The sequence below is a fragment of the Notamacropus eugenii genome, chromosome 5, assembly GCF_028372415.1.
Source record: "Notamacropus eugenii isolate mMacEug1 chromosome 5, mMacEug1.pri_v2, whole genome shotgun sequence".
NCBI classification, from domain to species: domain Eukaryota; kingdom Metazoa; phylum Chordata; class Mammalia; order Diprotodontia; family Macropodidae; genus Notamacropus; species Notamacropus eugenii.
In genome coordinates, this window is record NC_092876.1 from 183,563,725 (window position 1) to 183,585,199 (window position 21,475).

At 40.4% G+C, this 21,475-nt stretch overlaps 1 protein-coding gene across 1 annotated transcript in view; it reads right to left on the bottom strand.

The window, feature by feature from the left end:
- Positions 1–21,475, bottom strand: part of OPCML (opioid binding protein/cell adhesion molecule like) — a 1,434,734-nt gene that overhangs the window by 1,359,209 nt on the left and 54,050 nt on the right. The window lies entirely within an intron of this gene.

Genomic DNA, 21,475 nt, shown 5'->3' on the forward strand with positions numbered 1-21,475 from the left:
CAAATCCTTAGATCACAGGGCCATTTGAGCATTTTGAGGGAGAGCAATAGGCTGATCCAGATAAGAAAGGATAAAGGACCAGACTTGGGTGGTGACAGGTGGGAAAAGAAGCCCTAGTCTTTCATAATTCACATGAGGACAAGAAAAAACCTCTTTACTGACTTTCTTTCAAAGACGAGGTTCTTGAAGTTGTGTTTGTCTCAATCCCACAGCAAAGCACAACAGTGTGTCACTAATCTCTAAATCTTCTTCCAGTATCAGAAGTCAGGCCTTGAATTTCCTTGATGTATCTTTGAATGGAACAAACTTCCTTGTTTTAATATTCTTTAGTTAAAAAGAACAAGTGAGTGATCCCTGGCCTAGCCATCCATCCCTACGTTATGCAAGAATCAGGGCAAGTGGTTATAGCCGGGGCCATATGCTAACCTCTTGGCACAATTGTATTTATGTGTCACCACAAATACCCATGACTGGGCATAGAAAATGACACACAAAAGAGAGAGTCCAGCTACAAGGAGACTATCAAGAAGAGGTCTGTAACCAACTATACAGAAAGATAATAGTTAAGAAACACTTATGAAATACCTACCATGTTTCAGGCACTATATGTCAGTACCTACTAGGTATCAATAGACTAAAGATTAGGAGTATAAAAGGAGGCAAAAAACAGTCCCTGCTCGTAAGAAGTTCCCAGTCTAATTAATTATGTTGATGTAATAATAATATTAATAATATTGATGTAATAATAATAATTAATAAAAGAGACCACATTCTGATAATGGCCAACTAATACCTGTGATTTTTCAGTGTCTCCTAGGTGTCCTCTACCCCTCTACTCTCAACTGTGTGGAGGCTCTGGGGGTGCAGGTACAAACAGTGGCAAGTCCCTCCAGGAGAAGCTAAACTCATTGAACAGCAACAACCTAAACTCAACCCAGAATTCCCTCTAGGTTTGAAGACAACATTTGCCCCCGATCCCTATGACTTGCTATCCCCATCCCCAAGGCTGAGATCCATCCTCCCTATGCTGCCACCACCAGTGGAAGCCATGTTGCATTGGCTCAGTTCTTTTCCGTTGTCTTTCTGTATGTCTTCACCTCTAATTCTCTGCCTCACTATCAGTTTCTGACTCTCTTTGTCTCTAACTCTAGATCTTTGTATCTGAATTTCATTCTGTCTCTGTTTCTGTCTCACTCTTTTTGCTCTCTATCTATCCCTGACTGTGTCTCTCTATGTCTCTGACTCTCTTGACCTCAGCCTTTCCATATCTGTCTGCCTATGTCTGTCTGTTATCAATTTGTCCATTTCTCTCTCTCTCTCTCTCTCTCTCTCTCTCTCTCTCTCTCTCTCTCTCTCTCTCTCTCTCTCTCTCTCTCTGTTACATACACAGACACACACAGACAGACACACACACACATATACACAGAATCATGTGGCATTGCAGGAAAAAGATAGTCCAGGCTTCAGAGACAGTACCTCTTAAACAATCAGTAACATTGACCTGTTAGGGTAAAGATGCCAGGAACTCTGAATATGTTGATCAAGAGGAGAGTTTCTAACACAGACTTCCCCTCCCCCACCACAGATCCTGCCATACACATTCATGCACACACACAGCTCAGACACAAAGGGTAGGTGGGCTGATTGCTTCACCCAGTCAGCCCTCTCCCGCAGGGACCCTCTACCCGATCATGACCTGTCTGGAAGCTCGTGGAAGGCAGTGAGTCATCAGACTATCTTCAATGCAGTGGATGAGTCAGATCTAGGCCACTACTCAATGCTAACATCAGTCATTGCTCTGACAGGTGACCTGGCAAGTGAGGTCGAGAGAGAAGGGAGCCAGAGAACACCAGCACAAAAGCCTGATCTGACCTTTATTTCAAATGAACTTGAATTTGAGAGGAATTGAAGGATGAGTGGCTCCCTGGCAAAGGGGTCTTTAGGACTGTTTATCAGAACAGCACCAGTTTTCCCATCTAGGACTTATTATTTGCTCTCAAATCTCCCACCCAACTCCCCTATTTCTATAATTAATGCCACCATTTTCTCCATCCTTAGTCCCATTGAAATAATTTTTGTTTTGTTTTGGAGGTAATAGGGGTTAGGTAACTAGCCCAGGGTCATACATCCTGAAGCTGATTTCTCCTAACTCCAGCACCAGTGCTCTGTTCCATTGTGCCACCTAGCTGCCCTGAAATCTTAAAGTTATTTTAGTTATCTCCTTCTCTGCTTCCCACATCCACTCAGTTTCCAAGTCCTACATATTCTGCTTTCACAATGTGTCTCTCTCCTCTCTCAGCACAGGCACTCCTTTAATAGCTTAGCCCTTATTATCCATTACTAAGTCTTTGCCAAATGCCTCCTAACAAATGTCCCATGTGAAGTCATTTCCCACCATCCAGCATGGTAGCGTGAGTTTGATTTAGAATCAGAAATACCCAGGTTCCAATTCTGCTTCTGACATTTATTAGCTGTATGATCCTTGAAAAGTCATTTAACTTCCCTGAAACAGTTTCCTTACCTATAAAAATAGGGGCTTCAACTAGGTGGCCTGTAAGGCCTATCTGGTCCTAAATCTATGATTTCCTCTATGTCTATTATTGTAGAGTCTCTATCTTCATCCTGAACCTTTCCCCAGAACTCCCATCTGGTATTCCCATTGTACATCTCTCTTTGAATACCCTTCCATCTCCACAAACTCAACCTGTCCAAATTGAATCCTTTCATTCCCACTGAGTTTTATGAGTCTGTTGGTGGTATCACCACCTTCCCTATCACTCAATCTCACATCATCAATCAATTTTTGCTTTTTTCTTCCCTTCACTACTTACATCAAGTCATTACCAAGCCTCGTTAATTCTGTTTCTGCAATATCTTTTGCATTTGCTCCCTTCTTTAAATTCCAAGTACAACCAGCCCTGTTCACACCCTCATTAATTTTTAGCTGGACTATGAGTCTTCTTGGTTCTGGTGTGTCTCCTTTCCAATTCATTCTCCGCACCATTGCTCAAGTAATATTCTTTAGGCATTGCTAAGTTCCTATTCCTCTTCTACTAAAAAAATTTTCCAGGGCCTCCCATCATCTACCAAATAAAGTGCACATTTTAATCTAAATATCCTGGCCCCTTCACAAATGGCTTATCTAGTACCACTCCCAGTTTAAAAATATGTCTTGTTAAATAACCTGTCCATCTATGTATTCTTTACTCCACTCAAACTGGACTGCATGGCACCCCGCAGTTTCACCCTGTCCTCTCCTTCCATCCCTTTACTCACAGTCTCCCATCCCTGGAATTGACTTCAATACAGTTTCTGCCTGTTAAAGTCCTTGTCTTTCTTTCAGGTTCAACTCTGATGCTCCTTCTTCCATGGAAACTGCTCTGGCTTAATTCACTTAAATTGCTTTCTCTACAAATTTTTCATAGCATTTTACTGGTTCCTGTACCTTGAAGTTATCATACCTTGAATATTTTTCATCCTCACCTCCACCTCTTGTAACAACTAGCATCCTTTAAGCCTCAGATCATTTCACCTTCTTAACACCTTCTTGTTTCCCCTAGTTGTTAGTGGCCCGTTTCACACACATGCACACACACACACACACACACACACACACACACACACCACAAACACTGTAGAACTACTTTGTATATATCCTATATTTACTTATCTGTAACCTAATAAAATGTAAATTCCTTGAGGCCAGGAACTGTCTCACTTTTTTAGTTTATCTCTAGTATAGCACTTGGCACATAGTAGGTACTTAATAAATTCTTATTGATAATCACAGACTTACGTAACTTAGTCACCTGTGTTCCTGTCTACCTCTTACCCCAATTCCTATCCTCCATTATAGCCATTCAAATGGTGTCATTCATTTTTCCCTGTCTTTCTACCTAAGACAAAATAAGTGGTTGTGTTCTGGGCATCAACTTTAGGGAAGACATAGATAAGCAAAGAGAAGGTTCTTTGATCTATGTTATATGAAGGTCAGGTGAAAATGCAGGGCCCAGAGAAGAGAAGATTTAGAGATGATATGATATAGATAGAGATCTTTGTGTCTATAGAAAATATCCCAAAACACACACATAGTCAACACAATAAAATGCGGGCTGAGTTACACCAAATCATTAAATTGTGGTTGCTCATAATCTGGCCCCTTTAAAAGTTTAACTGCTTAGTCATACTGAGTCATACACTCAGAGAAAGCCTAAAGTCTGATCAAAGGCAAGGAGTAAAGTTTATATTAGAATTGAACAGAGAAGGCAGAGAAGTTTAACTGGAACTAGGTGGCACAATGAAGAGGGTGATGGACCTGAAATCAGGAGAAATCGGCTTCAGGTACTTACTAGCTGTGTGACCCTGAGCAAGTCACTTACCCCTGTTTGCCTCAGTTTCCTCATCTATAAAATGAGCTGAAGAAGGAAATGGCAGATCAATCCAGTATCTTTGCCAAGAAAACCCCAAATGAGGTCATGAAGAGTTAGACCTGACTGAAAAAAACATATAACGGCATCTTTCTTTTTCTATAATTTTCAAATTTTAACACTGCATCTCCTTATTTTGCCAGGGTTAGAAGTACAGATGCCATTCAGCCTGATCTCACTTTTGATTGGCAGAAGAGCTTTGGTCAGCTCTATATTCTGACCTGAGTGGGTTCATTCCTTCTTAGGAGCCTGGCAGCCTTCTGTTCTGGGGGCTCACCATATTAATGTTAAGCATAGTATGGATATTTGACAATTTTAGCCCACTGGAGCTCAGAGCACCAAAGTTCAAGACATTTGCCAGACTCAGCTTCCTTGGGACCACAAGTGTGCACCACCATGTGGGGCCACATCACCCTTTAATGTAAAAGATCCAAGGAAGAAGAAGGCTGCTTCAGATTTACTTAGGACAGAATGGAGAGGGCTGAGCAGAGGCTAGATCTGAACTGGGAACCAAGGGAGAATCAAATCGGATGAATTCAAGATATTGTGGCTCATATGATCACAGTGAATAGTGAAGAGGTGCTAATGTCATATCTAAACAATGAGATTTAAATAAGAATAGATTGAAAGAGAAAGAACTAGAGCAGAATTAATCATGGCCTAGTTAAGAAGATGAGCAGTCCATCTTTCTGGTACTTGGTACTTTCTATTTATTCTTCCTTCCTCTTGGTATTGTTTGTTTTATCTATTTATATTTGATAAGTGAATTAATTATTTTTTGTTTTGTCATTCTAAATAAACACCATCTTTATTACAAAAACACAAACGTGATATTTCCCCAGGGTTCTTAGTTTTCCAGTGTTAGTGGCCCATGTCTAAGTTGCTATGCTATCCAAACAAGACACTCCACAAACCACCCAAAGTGAATGACTCTACAATTAGGGCATAGCCTGAAACAAAAGACCCTTTTAGGATGTGTCCCCACACCTCAAAATAACCATAGGAATGTCATGGTTCCAACCATTCTTCCGATATCTTTCTACCTAACACACAAAAACAGTTGTGTTCAATTCTGGGCACCAAGTTTAGGAAAGATACTGATAAGCTGAAGAGGGTCCAAAGAACAGTAGTAAAGACAATGAAAAGTCTTTGAGCCATGCCATGTGAGAATCAAGCAAATAAACTGAGAACACAGGGTCCAGGGAAAAGAATATTTGGGAATGATAAGACAGCTCTCTTCAAGTATTTGAAGGCTATTGTGTTGTAGTAGGGAGCAGTTATGAATTAACTAGATCAAGGTCAGCAAACTATGACCAAATTAGACCCACTGCCTGTTTTTATACATTCTAATGGTACACTCTTGGTTACTGGGATGCACAAAAACAGGGGTCAACCTAGATATGGGCTGTGTGAGCCATAGTTTGCCAACCCCTGGACTAGATGATCACTGACATGCATTCCAACTCTAAAAGACAGCTAGTTGGTACAGTGGATACTGCCCCCGAGGCCACTCGTTCTACTTTTGAATAACTCTAATTATTAGGTCTTTTCTTTTCTTATATCAGGCTGAAATCTGCCCCTCTACAACTCCCACAAATTGTTTCTAGTTCTGCTCTCTGGGATTAGGCAAAGGAAATCTAATTTGTCTTCTACATGGCATCTCTTCCAATTCTTAAAGTCAGATCACAAACTTAAGTCTTTTATTCTCCAGGCTAATTATTTACAGGCCCCTTGCTATATGAGCTACTTCCTATGGACTTCAGCCAGCTGGTCAATGCTCTTCCTAAAATATGGTACCCACAATTAAAAACAAATACAAAGAGACCCTAAGTGTTCATGAAAAGTTCCTATTCAAATCTGCATATGTTAAAAAGTATGGATACCTGATCAAGTGCTGAAGAATTATCAGAAACCTCTGCAAGGCAATATTCTTGTCCCAAGAGCAATGACCTCCCAATGAACTTCAACTTCCATTCCAGGCAAAGGTTGGGAGAAGCACTAGAACTTCTCTCTCCCTTTCCTAGGAAGTAAGATTAACCCAGGTTCTTCCTAAGCTACTTTACTCTGGTTCTTAAATTGTGCATTTGAGGGGTAAATATTCAGGTGACTGACTAATAAGCTTGCTGAATACATATCTTAGAAACACACGATTTCATATGTGAGGAATATCTCTAGTACATTAGCTCAAACTCTTGTGAAGAAGTTATGGAAAGACACATAATAGACCAGACACTTTTGGAAGTAATACCTATATCAGTGAGATCACAGATTAACCAAAAACTATTAAAGAACAGCAATATGGTAGAGTGGATATAATAGTGGGCCTGAACTGAGGAAGACTCATCTTTCAGAGTTAAAATCTGGCCTCAAAATCTTACTAACTGTGTTATCCCGGGCAAGTACTTAACTCAGTTTGCCTTAGTTTCCTCAAATGAGCTGGAAAAGGAAATAGCAAACCACTCCAGCATCTGCCAAGAAAACCCCAAATGGGGTCACAGAGTCAGTCATGACTGACATTACTGAACAAAACTTCTATCAGTGAGATCTCATATTAACCAAAGACAATTGGAAAATAAAATATTTTTTACTCATCAATACATCCAGTGTGGTATAGATATTTCAGATCCAATATCTATGCATAATGCATATACATACCACAAATATGTACTATACATATATACATGTATATGCACATATGTAAATATATATAATTAACAAAAGGTTCATTGGATGTTGAATCAAGAGATGTAAAAAAACAAAGTAACTTTGTTTCTCTTTTTTCCTTTTTGGGAACCCTACCAAAATGAGTGGGAGTTGAGAGGTTCACGTCCAGTTGCCACGGTTGGTTGGTAGTTCCTTCAAGAAGCTAGTGCTGCCACAGAAATCAAAGCTGAAGGGAAGTCAAATGGATCAAGAGGGACTCGGAGCCAGAGTCACAAAAATCAAAAGCAAAGGCACAAGGAGAAAAAGCAAAAATCAGATAGAAGAGAAATCAACCAAAGCAGAATGTTGAGTGGAATAGATGGAAAAATAGGGAAAGATGGGACTGAGAAGCCAGATCATAGATTTAGAGCTAAAATGGGGATGGGAGGGGGAAGGATTTATAGATCATTGAGTTCAATGCCTTATTTTACATTTGAGAAAACCAAGGCACAGAGAAATTAAATTATTTTCCGTAATAACACAGCTCAGATAATAATGTCTGAGATGGGATTTGAGCTTAGGTCTTTCTGATTCCACATGCAGAGCTTTACCCACTACACCATTGCAAAAGTACACAAAGCTACCTTACTGTAGAGATAAACTACTGTGGCTCCAGGAATGCTGACTCACACTTCTTTTTGCTAGGGTGGGGAGGAACCATAGCCATGTTTAACTCTCTGTCTAGGTGGTGCAGTGGACAGAGCACCAATGCAGGAATCAGGAGGACCTGAGTTCAAATCTCACCTCAGACACTTGACACTCACTAGCTGTGTGACCTTGGGCAAGTCACTTAACCCCAATTGCCTCATCCTGGGTCATCTCCAGTCACCCTCATGAGTATCAGGTCTCTGGATTCAGATGGTTTTGGAGGAGAAGTAAGGTTGGTGAACTGCACAGCCCTCCCTCACTCAAAACAAAGTCAAGTGCAAGTCATGTCATTATTTCTCTGATGGCATGGTCTTCTTTGGCTACAAAGGATGAACACACACACATGTATGAAGACATAGTACTGACATCCTTCCTCTTCTCCTTCTATTCCCCATGTCCTTTCTCTAAGGCTTATTCTACTCTTTATTGTAAAGATCCTTTAAGTGATCCTGTATTTTTCCATATTATCTTTTACCTTCTTAGTATCCCCAGCACTTGGCATGCTGCCTATCACATAGTAGGAATTTATTTAATCATTATTAATGGTGCTGATGCTCAAATATCTCTGGCTTAGAGTAGAGATAGTTCTCTCCCTGGTGCTGTAAAGCACAGACAGGAGGGAGTACCTGAGATTTTCCTAACCTTGGTGGCACCTTCCTCACTAAGATGAAATGGCAGGTAAGGAGATCTCTGAGTTATAAACCTGCCAGCTTTCTCTGTTGGTTGCAGCTCAAAAATATAAAAGAGACATCAACTGAAAAGCTCAGTACTGAAATCCAGTCTTAACCTTTGAAAATATAATTTATTCAGACCTAGTGTATTACTGAAAGCCCAGCATGGAGGGGGGATTAGGTGGCCAAGGCAGCTTCAGTCAAAAGAACAGGATAAACTGAGTGTCTCCCCATAGATCCTTTCCCCAGGAGGAAAGAGGAAAAAATCTTTCCAGCTAAGTTATTAAAATCAAAAGACTTTGAGAGACAGAGGGATTGGGAAGGGAGGAAGGAGGAGGGAGGAGGGAGTCACTAGGGCAGTAGACTTTTCTCAGTGACTATGGGTGGTTGGAATCAAGCTGGGTTAGGTTGGAAGACTCCCTAGGGATAGAAAAGAGGATGAAAGTCAAATGGGCTTCAAACACTTCCACTGGCCACCAGCTAAATCACAACCTAGACTGAGGTCTCCCTGAGTTTGCCCAGCTGTCACCCGCCCTACTGAATAGAGGACTCTTGGGCCCCATCTGGAGCACAGGTCACCAGAAACATCCTCCAACATCCAGTACTGGCCTCCGAGGACTCTGTGGTTGGGTTACCCAATGGGAGAGTGAGGAAGGGTGCTTTCTTTTTCTTCCTCATTCCTTTCCTTACTGGCCGATTCTAAAGGCTGGTTCTGGTTAGTGCTATGTTACAACATGGGAAGGGCAGGAAGGCAGCGGGCAATAAACAAACACCACATAGAGCTTTCCTGTACAGGAATACAGAATAGAATAGAAAACTAATGCTAACCATGAGTAACATTAGGTCCATAGGACTTTAAAGCATTCTTCTACTACTACTACCATTAAAAATAATAGTTATTGTTATGTTTATTGTTTTTTTGTTATTATTCTGGGCTGACCAGAGAGAAAACTGGTTATAAACAATGTACCTGAACTATTCTGGATGTCAAAAAACAGTTCAGATATGGTTCAAATTCACATTTCTGATCATTTGATTTGCTTTGCTTTTTCAGCAGCTATTTTATTTTGACAATTTGTTTCCAGAGTCTAATATAGTCCCTGGCACATAGTAGGTGTTTAACATATACTTGATGACTGATTTTAATACCAGTTTCCTTCCAGTGGTGACATATGGCTATAAGTCAGGAAGCACAACAATCTCTGAAAACCCGAGGCTGAGGATCACTCAAAGGTTAATGGAGAGGCGCCTTTTGGGTACAAGCAGGCAGCAACACATTAGAAACAAGGAATTACATTGCAGAAGTAGTGTAAAGGATGTCGTCAAGGAAACATATTAGAGAAAAAGAGATGGACTGCTTATATGTCAAGAGTGTAGCAACACTAACCTATGGGGGTGTGCTCCACTGGCATCCTCAAGATGTTAAGAGAATTCAAGGAAAACAACCAACACTGTGACAAAATTATGGAAGGGCATGGGTAAGAAGGTGGGCAGGTATGGACAGGGTGTAACCTGCATCACCAGAGGGAGTGACCATGTCAGTGAAACCACAGAGCCATCACAGGGTTGGTGTCACATAAGTTTGAGGATCTATAGTTCTCTCTGCCTCCTATAAGATAAGCACCAAGAAGACTACTGGAGGGAGAAATGCTAGACACTAATCACATACATATCCATCACTGGTTATACATTTTTCAGTTTCAATGGGGACAGAAAGTTAGGAGAAGGATGCTTAGGAATGTCACACAACTTTAACTGTTCCTCAGCTCCCCAGGGAGAAAAAAGATAGCTTTCAGATCTCTCAAATGGCAAAAAGTATCAGAATCTCACCCTTAGTTTTGACAAAGGAAAATGGGAGTTAGAAATCCTTATAGAGGGCAACCAAAGAGGGGATTTTCACTGCTGCTGATATGAACCCAATTAGGCGTATTTTGAGGAAAGGGTGTATGTATATTAGATTTTAATTAAGTAGTGTTAATTATAATCTATGAGATGTGCTTACTGCTTATCTGATAATTATGAGAAAGCCAATTTGGCTGCTGGCTTGTGACTAATTAAGTGGAATTAGTAATGATAATTATAGATTTAATTTTAGTGTGCCTTTATTGGGAAAGGGGCAAATCTGTTTAGAATTGGGTGGGATGGGGTCAGAGGGCAAAAAGACAGCTAGGGAGCATTAAGGACTTCCTGGAAAATCCTACAACAGGGGGATGAAAAATAAATGTGGGTGAACCTTTATCTTATGTTAAGTTATTCCTACATCTATATAAATCCATTCACTTGGTCAATTGTCCTCTTTCTCCATATATTTTCTGCCTCCTGCTCTCTGTCTCTTACTCTCTCATTCTTTATTTCTACTTCTTTTGGGCACTGTCTCTTCTCTCTCTCTCTCTCTCTCTCTTTTTCTCTCCCTCATTCCCTCCCTCTGTCTTACTCTCCATCTTTCTCTGTTTCTCTCTCTCTTTGCCTCTCTCTCTTTCTCTCCATCTCTGTAGCTCTGTGTGTATATAATACATCTGCATATGTGAGTATAGCCATCTAGCTAGCTATCTCTATTGCTTCCCTCTATATTTTTCTAGGTATCTTTGTTCTCCTTATCTCTTCTCCCTTTCTCTATCTTCCTCCCCAATGGTTCTGTCCCCTCTATCTTCTTCTTCTTCCCTCTCTCACCCTTTCCTACTTTCTATTTTTCTGGGAGATGTTCCCAGAGTCAGAAATAGATTTGAAGGAAACCTTACTGAACAAAGAAAGCTTATTGATCTATTGCTGAGGCTTAAGCCTGAATTTAAGAGAAAAAGATCAATCAATGTCTTCAGTTGATGACAAATATCTCATTTGAAGAAGCAGATGATTATATAACCTTCCTAGGGCCACCTCTGTAGATTTCACTCTGTAGTAGACCATGCCCTAATGAATGACAATCTTTTCCTAGAATTCATAAGTAGGATAGACACAAAAAAAGATCAAGGCCTATTTTCTGGAGAAAACTTTCAATTCAATTCAATAAGTATTTTTTAATTCTCTACTGTGTACTAGGTATGGCACCTTCTTCTATAACTTAACTTATTCACTAACCAAAGTAACCTAAGATTTAGCTTTTGATTTTAACATATAATTTGTCAATTATATATTTCCATTGATTTTGTGTCTCCATCTTATGCTCCTTATTCAATGATTAGCACCTTGACAACTACATCTCTTCTTTATTATGTATGTGAAGTATCTCACAGGATCATAGTTGGATGAATCCCTAGTGAACATGAAGTCTAAGCCCTTTACTCAAAAGCAAGAATCCCTCTGCACCATCCATCCTCAACAGGTAGTTATCTAGCTTTGCCTGACTACTTCCAATAATAGGGAACTTACTACGACCCATGCATTTGATTTGGGGGCAGCTCCAACTGTTAGGATGGTTTCCCTTCTATTGAGCTGGAATTTGCCTCCTGTAATATTTGTCCATTTCTCTTAATTTGAACTTGTTAGACCTTCATAGAACAAGTTTAAGCCTTCTTCCACATCATTCCATCAACAAGCATTTACTAAATGCCTGCTGTGTGCAAGGCACTGAGGATACAAAGACAAAAATAAAACAATCCCTGTCCTCAAGAAGCTTATATTCTATTGGGAGGGACAGCATACGCACAGAAGTATATAAAAATAAATACAAGGCACTTTAAGAAATACTCACAGCTGAAAAAGAACAGCTAGGTGGCACGGCTTGGAATCTGGAAGGCTCATTCTGAGTTCAAATCCAGCCTCTGATCCTCATTAGCTGTGTGATTCTGGGTCAAGTCTCTTGACTCAGTTTGCCTCACCTCCTCATCTGTAAAATGAGCTAGAGAGAGAAATGGCCAACCACTCCAGTATCTTTGCCAAGAAAACCCAAAATGGAGTCACAAAGAGTGAGACATGACTGAAACGATTGATCAGCACCAGCTGCTGAAGGGATCAGGATAGTTTTCATGTAGGAGATGGCACATTACAATAATTCAAAGCCAGATAACATTTCCTCTTTTCTTCTCCAGACTAAACCTCCTCAGTTCCTTAAAACTATTCCTCATATGTCATAGGGAATCACTTCATTCCAGAGGGACTCTGAACACACTAGTTTGCTAGTGGTTTTCCTAAGATATGGCATTTAGATCTGAATGGAGCTTCCTAGATATGGTCTGATCAGGGTAGAGTATGGTGGACCCTCCTCTTTCTCATTCTGGACACATGTAGATTATGAAAGAATTCACTCTTTTGGTAGCCACATCACATCATACTGCCAAATCCTATTAAACTTAGAGCCAACTAAAATTCCCAAATCTTTTTCACATGAACTGCTTTCTTAATCCTATCTCCCTATCCTACTTTTCTGCATTTGAATTTTTGGAAACCTGAGCATAGGACTTCTCTTTATCCTTCTATCATCTCATCTCATTAGCTTCAGCCCATTGCTTCAGCCTCTTGGGAACTTTCTGGATCCTGATACTCTCATTCTGTGTGTTAGCTGTCCCTCTAAGCCCTCATATACCTGCAAGTTTTATAAGCATGTGTCTTCTTCATTCAAGTCATCTTGAAGAGTCCAGATCCAAGAAGAGAGTCTTTCTACAGGTCTCTAGAGATCATCCCTTCCAGACTTTGCCTACAGTTATTAAACTGGTTATGGATTCACTTAACTATATTAGCAGTCAGCCTACATTCATTCATCTTGTCCAGAAAAGAGTCCATCAAGAAGCTTGCTGAAACACAGATGCATTCAGCATTCCTCAGATTAGGTTTCTGGGCATGACCTCATCTTTGTGAACCCCTGTTGGCTTTTAGTGATCACTGCTTCCTTTTCTAAAGTATTGATGAACTGTCTAAGAACACAAACCAGAATTTTTCCAAGGTTGGATGTCAAGTTCACTAATCTATAGTTTGCTGAATCTGCCTTCTTTGTCTTTTTAAATATCAGGATGACATTTCCTTGTCTCCAGTCTCCTGACACATCCCCATAATTCCTCAAAGCTTACTGACTACAGTTTAAGTGATCACATCTGCGAATCCTGTCAGTACCCCAGGGTGTAATTTGTCTGGGCCAAGAGATTTGAACTCATTTAAATTCTCTCCTTGCTCTCCTCCTATCTCCCCACCTATCTCTGGCTCCAAATTCTTTTGAAGCATATTTATTCCATCCTTACCAGTCTGGAAATCATTTTCAACAGAGAAGATAGAAGCAAAATAATGACTGAGCAGGTCTGCCTTCTCTTTGTGTTTTGTCATCATTGCCCCACCCCCCAACCTGTTCCTTGTAACAAGCCTACCCTACCTAGTCTTGTTCCTCTTCTTGCCCTGAACGTAACTAAAATTGACACCTATGTACCCATTTTTTAATAAATACAAAATAAAGCAAATGTCTGTCATCACACCACATAGGACCCAAACATTAAAGTGAGGGGGATAATCTCTCATCTTCTAGTTTTTTTTAAACATACAATCAGGTGGTACAGTAGATACAGCACTAGCTCTAAAGTCAGAAAGAACTGCGTTTGAATCCAGCCTCAGATAGTAGCTGTGTGACTATGGGAAAGTTACTTAATTTCTCTCTGCCTCAGTTTCCTATAAAATAGGGATCCAATGAGATAAAAATTATAAAGTATTTAGCACAGTGTCTAGCACATAGTATTATATAAATTATTATTATCATTAGTGCTCCTGGTACTACTATTCATGTGGGAGCAGTAAAGGCCTCTTCAGAAAATTTTAGGCATAGTGCCTCGCCCCCTCCCCTTGCAAAGCAAGTGATTAGCAGGGCTAGAAGCTAGGTCTTGTGAAGAGGTGGGCTAGCTTTTTGAAGCCTCCTGGCAAATTCTATGATCTATTTGTCATCATTATGAACAGCAACCCAGCTGAGCTCTCTGGCTATATAGAATAACATAATACTCCTTTGGTTTGCACAGTGCCTTTCCTACAGATCATACCCCAAAGCACTTTACAGAGGGTTCTGAAGACCCTGCAGTAGGTGAGATCAACTACAGAAAGCAGCCTTGTAAAGATATTATATAGGGAATGAAACCAAGTGTCACTGAATCAGCTCAGTCACCACAGAGCCCAAGCAAGAGCAGCCAGTGTGGTCTCCCGCTGTTGAACACATTCCCTTTGTGGACCATTTTAACAAGACAGGACCCTTTATCCCCTTCGTCCATTGAAGATAAAATAAAAACAACAACATCTGCCTTTGAAATAGAATGTTACAGCTACAAAGCATTTTAAGCACTTTATCTCACTTGATTGCCATCCCCATTTTATAGAAAAAGAAACTGAGACTGGGAAAGGTTAAGTCATTTGTCCAACTCCTACTGCTGGCAAATGATGCAAGTCATCTTCCAGATGAATTTTCTAAGAAAAAAATTTTTTTATCAGGTCACTCCCATTTAAAATTAAAACAAAAATCTTCTAGGATTTCTCTTTTGTGCAAGATTCCTGAAGGAGGGGCAGAAAGGGAAGGGGAGATTCCATTGGGATCTACACCTATGATTTTTTCACCAGTGTAGGAAACTGGGAATGTGTCAGTAATTTACCATCTTGGGGTGCTTAAGTAGCTCAGTGGATAGAGCACCGGGCCTGGAATCAGGAAGGGTTCTTCCTGGGTTCAAATATGACCTCTGATACTTATTAGCTGTGTGACCGTGGGTAAGTCACTTCACCTTATTTGTGTCAGTTCCTCAGCTGTCAAATGAGCTGGAGAAGGCAACGGCAAACCATTCCATCGTCTTTGCCAAGCAAACCCCCAGTGCGGCCCCAGACAATGGGAGTCTGACACAGCTGAAAGATCTGAAGAGTAACAGCAGTGACATACTGGAAAGGTTAAGTGATCTGCCTAGGTGTGATCACTTTGGTCTCAGAGGCATGACTTAAATCTAAGTCTTCCTGACCCCAAGGCTGACCTTCTATTCACTAAATCAATGGTTTCCAAAGGGGAGTCAGTTGCCCTGTCCCAAGAGTGTATCATCAAGCCATCAGAAGACACAGCCTACTCTCCCACAATAGCCAGTCCTGCTCCTTGCCTCCACCACAAACACATCCACCCTTATCCCCCAGTGCTACCCCACCAAGTCCTCCTCTCTCTGCTCTTTGATCTCCTAACCTTCATCATTCTGGGCTAGGGATATACCTGTCACTACAGGTATAGACTGCATAATACTCAGGCACCCACAATGACAATTGCATAAGCACCACTGGGAAAATTTCCCTCACCCCCAACATGCATACCTCTAGAACCTCAGATCACATGGCAATTTTAAAAGGTATCCTCCGGACAATGGACTCTACACACCAAGGAAGCTTGTTGTAAGAGTCTTCTCCTCCCCCCCCCCCCCCACCTTCCCTTTTTATGTTGCTGAGTGAGACAGGTTGAATTACAGAGTCAGCAGGCAAGGATGGCTTTGATAGGTCATAGAGCTCATTACTTAATCCTTTCCCCAATATCCACTCCTTTTCTAAACTTCCCTATTACTTCCTAGGGTACCACCATTCTTCAGTCACCCAGGTTCAAAGTTTTCCTTCACCTCATATATCAATTTAATTGCTAGATCTTGTCTTTTACATCCTGCCCCTTCTCTCTACTTACATAGGCACCATACCGGTATTCAGAGTTATGATGGTAAATGTTTAATGGGCTCTCCAAAAATAAACATACTCCTGACACATGCTTACATTTAATCTGCATTGTTAAGATTTTTCTGTATCTCTTTCAGATGTCTAGACAATCTACAAAACAATAAATCAAACCTTGATTTGTAGTGTTTGCTAATTTCTAAGGTGTGAACGTTCACACCGCAAATTTAATTTGTGACACTCATCTATCTGATCATATCACTCTCCTACTCAATAAACTCCACTGGCTCCTGCGGACTGGTATAGAATATTATTTCATCTTTAACTTATTTACAAAAATATTTTTGTGTATGTATGTTTTATCATGGACATAATTATTCATACAATAGTACTTATAAGTAAAAATATATGTATTAGGCATGAATGTCCGAAAAATTTTTAATAAATAAGGTGTAAAATCAAAAAATCTTGGTGACCACAGCCCCAAAGTCAGGATGTTTCTTTGACTCTTTCTATACCACATGGGTATCCACATCTTTAAACTGGTCTACAACAATATTTCCAGTATAACCACTTAGACCGTACTTCAAAAATATTAGTCCAAACAAAATTATTTTTTTCTCTGTCATCTAAGAAGTTTTAGTACTCTTGCTATTGGTACTCTCCTTGCCTGAAATTTCCTCCTTCTTCCCTTCTTCAAACCCTAATACTTACCAGACTCTAAGGTTCAGCTCAAATCTCTTCCTTTAGGAAAACAACCTTGATCAATTGAGTTTTTGTCTCTTCACACCTAGAGTGCAGTGATCACTCTGTCCTCTGAATTATTGCAGCCTTTCATTCTTTTGACACTCTTACCTATCATTCTCAGGTGCATCTCGATGGCCCAGTGGATAAGCTGGGTTGGGAGTCAGAAAGACCTGAATTCAAATACAACCAGCATATATTGAATGCTATAAAATTTTAGCTATCATTATTATATTGTAGAGGCAGCTAGGTGGCACAGCAGGTAAGGAACTGGGACTGGAGTCAGGAAGATCTGACTTCAAATTCAGCCTCAAACATTTACTATGCGCGTGACCCTGGGCAAGTCCCTTAACTCTTTCTGCCTCGGTTTCCTCATGTGTAAAAAGGGGATGACAATAATAGCACTTATCTTCAAAGGGTTGTTGTGAACATCTAATGAGATACAATTTATAAAGTGCTTAGCACAGTATTTATGAAGCACAATAATTACAAATATTTATAAAGGACTTAGCCTGGCACATAGTAGACAATTTAATATATGTTTGTTCCCGTTCCCTTATTCCCCCCTTGTTCATGTGCACGTCTTTCTTCTCTGACATTACAAGCTTCTTGAGAGTAAAGAAATGACTTTTCTTTTTTTTTTTTAATTACCAGGTTCACCCTCCTTCCACCAAAACCCCAGCACCTAACACATGCTTTGTATCACAGTGGGGACTCAACATATACCTTCATACTGTTAATAATTTCTGATCCAGGAGATCTGAATAAGTAATTTTACCATAACATGGTGAAAGCTTCAAAGGCTAACCTACATCGCTAAGGGCCATTGACACCCAACAGTCCCAGCACCCCTCAGCTCAATGACATTTGGTTAGTTCTATAAGGCAGAGCTCCATGACCCTGAAGGAGAACTAGAAATTAAAGGGGAAGCCCCTGGGATCATGGATGGGAGTCCAAGTGAAATCAAAACATGCAAAGGTCATCAGAAGAACTATGACAATTATTCATATGATTCAGATTATCCTGAGAGAAATAGGGTATACGATTTATCTGAAGAGGCCAGATAATTGAGTTAGCAAGAAAGCACAACATCAAGGCCAATTATCAGCTACATTAAAGCTAAAAGCAAACATCTTTGCCTTCTTTGTATGGCACTTCTAAGTGAAAGTAGATTTCTTTGCTATTGCTTTGGTCTACTATTAGATTCTCCCCTGTTTTTCTTCATATAATGGCACCTACACCCTCAAACACTTTTTACCATTGCATACCCAGCAACATCTAACCTTGAAGAGTGACTCATTCATGCTAGCCAGGCATCATCACACTCCAGATGAGCAGGCACAAATGCCTCATTGGATTCAGTTTACATTTTTTTTGTGGGTGTCCTCGTTAGAGAGGAGGTTAGGAAAAATAAGTCCTAGTTGGTAACAGATTAATTCCTACTGGCATGACTCTTCTCCACTTGTCCCTGTACCCAGGAGTATCCTAGATATGGTTGTATGTGACAAGAAAAGAATTTGTAGTATAATTTCTATTAGCTCTGGTGTGGCTTTCTAGTCTGGTTGATTTCTATGGGGTCTTTTGCGGACTGTTAGAGAGCCAGGCCAGTAAAGATTTGGTATGCATACTGGAGGAACTTAACCATCATTCAAAAAACTCCAGTGGTTTCCTATTAACTCTAGGATAAAATATAAACTCTTATGTTTGGCATTTTACAGTATGCCCCCAGCCTACCTTTCCAACCCTATTTTATATTACCTCTTTTGGCATTCTGTGAATCTGACCTTCTTTAATGTTCCTTGAAAACAGCAGTTCATTCCCCATCTCTATGCCTTTATACTTGACAGTATTCTATGTTCTCCTTCCAGTGAATAAAGTTCTAAACCTGGTCAGGAAAACCTGAGTTCAAATGGGGCCTTAAACACTTACTAGCTGTGCAACTCTATGCAAGTCACTCAACCTCTGTTTGCCTCAGTTTCCTCTACAATAAAATGAAAAGTATAATAACATCTACCTCCCAGGGCTGCTCTGAGGCTCAGCGAGATCACTGTAAAGAATTTGGCATGTAATAAACAATAAATACTTCTTTTTTTCTTTCCCAGTTCTTACTACTCTCCTTCAATTAAATCATTTTGTACCTATTTTGCATATACCTATTTATGTATTTATCTTACCTCAGATAAAATGACATTTATTTTTGTTCTTATATTCACAGAGCCTAATACCATGCCTGGCACAAGTAGAACCTTCACAAATGTTTGTTGAGTAATCCATCACCTCACATAGTAGAAGCTTAACTCATTGTCTCAGAAAGTAGGAGCTTAACACCTTGCCCCTTCACTGCTAAATCCTTATAGATAACACCCCATTCTAGAATAACTTTCTATTTTTCTGTCTGTGAGGGTTTTTCCATTTATGTTTTTATTTGTTCTTAATATTCTGATTGATACCCTTTACTTTCACATCATTCATTTAAAAAAATATATATCACTCCTCCTTCTACTCAGTAAAACAAATTTTATAAAAAAATATTTAAAAAGAAAAAAAGCAGTACAAGAAAACCAACAATTATCAAGCAATCATTTTTTGCTTCCTTCCACCTCCATCCATTGGGGGGAAAAGATAGAATTACCAAACCTTTATCATCTAAGCACAGTCAATCAAAACAACTTCTCACATCTGTCATGTCTAAAAATGGTTTTCTCATTTTGCCTATTAGTCCATCATCTCTCTGTCATGAGGTGGACAGTGTTCTTTATTAGTCCTCTGGAAACATGGCTGATCACTTGATCACAGTTCTTAAAGCTTTCAAAATTGTTTTTACAACATTGACTTAAAGCATAAATTGTTCTGGTTCTCTTGATTTCACTCTGCCTCATTTCATGCAAGTCTTTCCATACCTTTCTGAAACCATCTTCTTCCCTTGTGAAGAACCATCAGGAAGGTTAAAAACCCTTGTGACTACAACAATTCTTAAAAGGCTGGTCATATTTTCAGCTGGGATATGTGAATATATGAATGTAGAGAAGCAGTCAGGGCCTGATTTCCATTTCAAGGTCTCAAAAGAATTAAGGCTGGAGTTTATAATGCCAAAACATTGGGGAGGGGGGAAGTTATAGGGGAGTATGGGAAGGTAATCTTGAGTTTAATATCAGAGAGGGGGAGAAAGCTAAACTAGCAATTACTGTCCAGTGTGTCTAATTCAATGCCTACTAAAATTTGGAATATTAAGAAAAAAATATGTAAGCACTTAGTGGGTAATGGAAACTCCAGGGAAAATGTCCTAACAGTGAGGCCTATTAGGCTGGGAAATGGTCTATTAGACTCTGGAAGAACCTCCTCAGGGAAATGGTCAGATCTACTATACTAGAGTCATTTAAAACTGGACACACATACACAAACACACACACACACACACACATTAAAGGAGATGCCATGAGATACAGTCTAGTACCAGCTAAAAGATCATTAGCATGAATGGTACTCAGTCCTTCTCTCTCCAATATTGGCTCTATGGATCAGAGTAGTCAGCCTGCTTCTAATGCCACATTACCCTCTGCAATGACAAATGGATATTTTGATTGCCTATGGTGGTACTTGTCTAGTAGACTGTGGGCCCCAGTCAATTTTTTTGTGTATTTTTCCATTGAGAGTGAAAAAAGGGGAGCAGTAAGCATCTATGGCCTGAGGCCCTAGAGAGTGTGCCTCCTGGGCAGCCAACAGAAAGCCCTACCCAAGCTCCTTTGGATGGGTCATCTCAACCTTCCCCTGGCCTCAGGTGTGGGTAATGCACACCTTGGTCCGTAACCCAGATCTTGAAGAGGCAGAAAGGAGAAGTAAAAGACGTGATGCCCCTTTAAACAGGCGGCTTGTACAGCTTTCCCCAAAGAGAAGGAGCTGAGCGAGAGTCCGTGACTGTCTTGGAAGGAGGAGGCTATCTGATGGAAACAGCCAAGACCTTTAGCTCAAATGCATTAATCCTCTTTATTAAACCTGGGTCACCTCTGAGTCTTGGCAAATTAACCAGCATCTCCCCACTGCAAGTGCACCAAGAGGAAACGCACTGTACACCGCCTGTAATTTTCATGGACCAGGGCTCTGGGGTCAGAGGGCTTCCCAGGCTCTAGTTTCTGCTTTTGTCAATTTAAAAGGGAACATCAGCCACACTTGTATAAATTACGGGCAAGGCTGTTGGGAGACCCTGGCAGCTGCAGCATCTCTGTTCCAGGCAGAAGGGCAGGGCAGGCAGCCGGTAGACTGCAAACCACTCTGCTGCTCTGATGATTCCTAGGAGATGTGACTCAAGTCAGGGAGCCAGCTGCAGTTCAGAGTCAAGGGGACTCCTGAGTTGTGAGTACACACAGGTCTACCCTCTGTGCTCCTTTTTGTCTAATAGCTACCCTCAGGAAGAAGGATGAATGACTTCTTTTCCAGAGCCTTCAAGGTGTGGATCTGAATTCCCCTTTATTTGACTAAGGGCACGGAGCAGTAACTAAATGGAACAAACACCTATATGAGGTATAGAAAAGGTAAACTTAGCTTTCAATCCAACCAGCAACTTCTCATTTGCTTTGCCCCTGTCTTTGGAAGCTATGTGCCTCCCCAGACATATCCCCCCTCCCCCCCAAAAAAATGGGCTTTGTGTCCATTAGAATTCCAGCTTTCTGCCTTCTGGCTGGGTGATCTTAGACAAGCCAT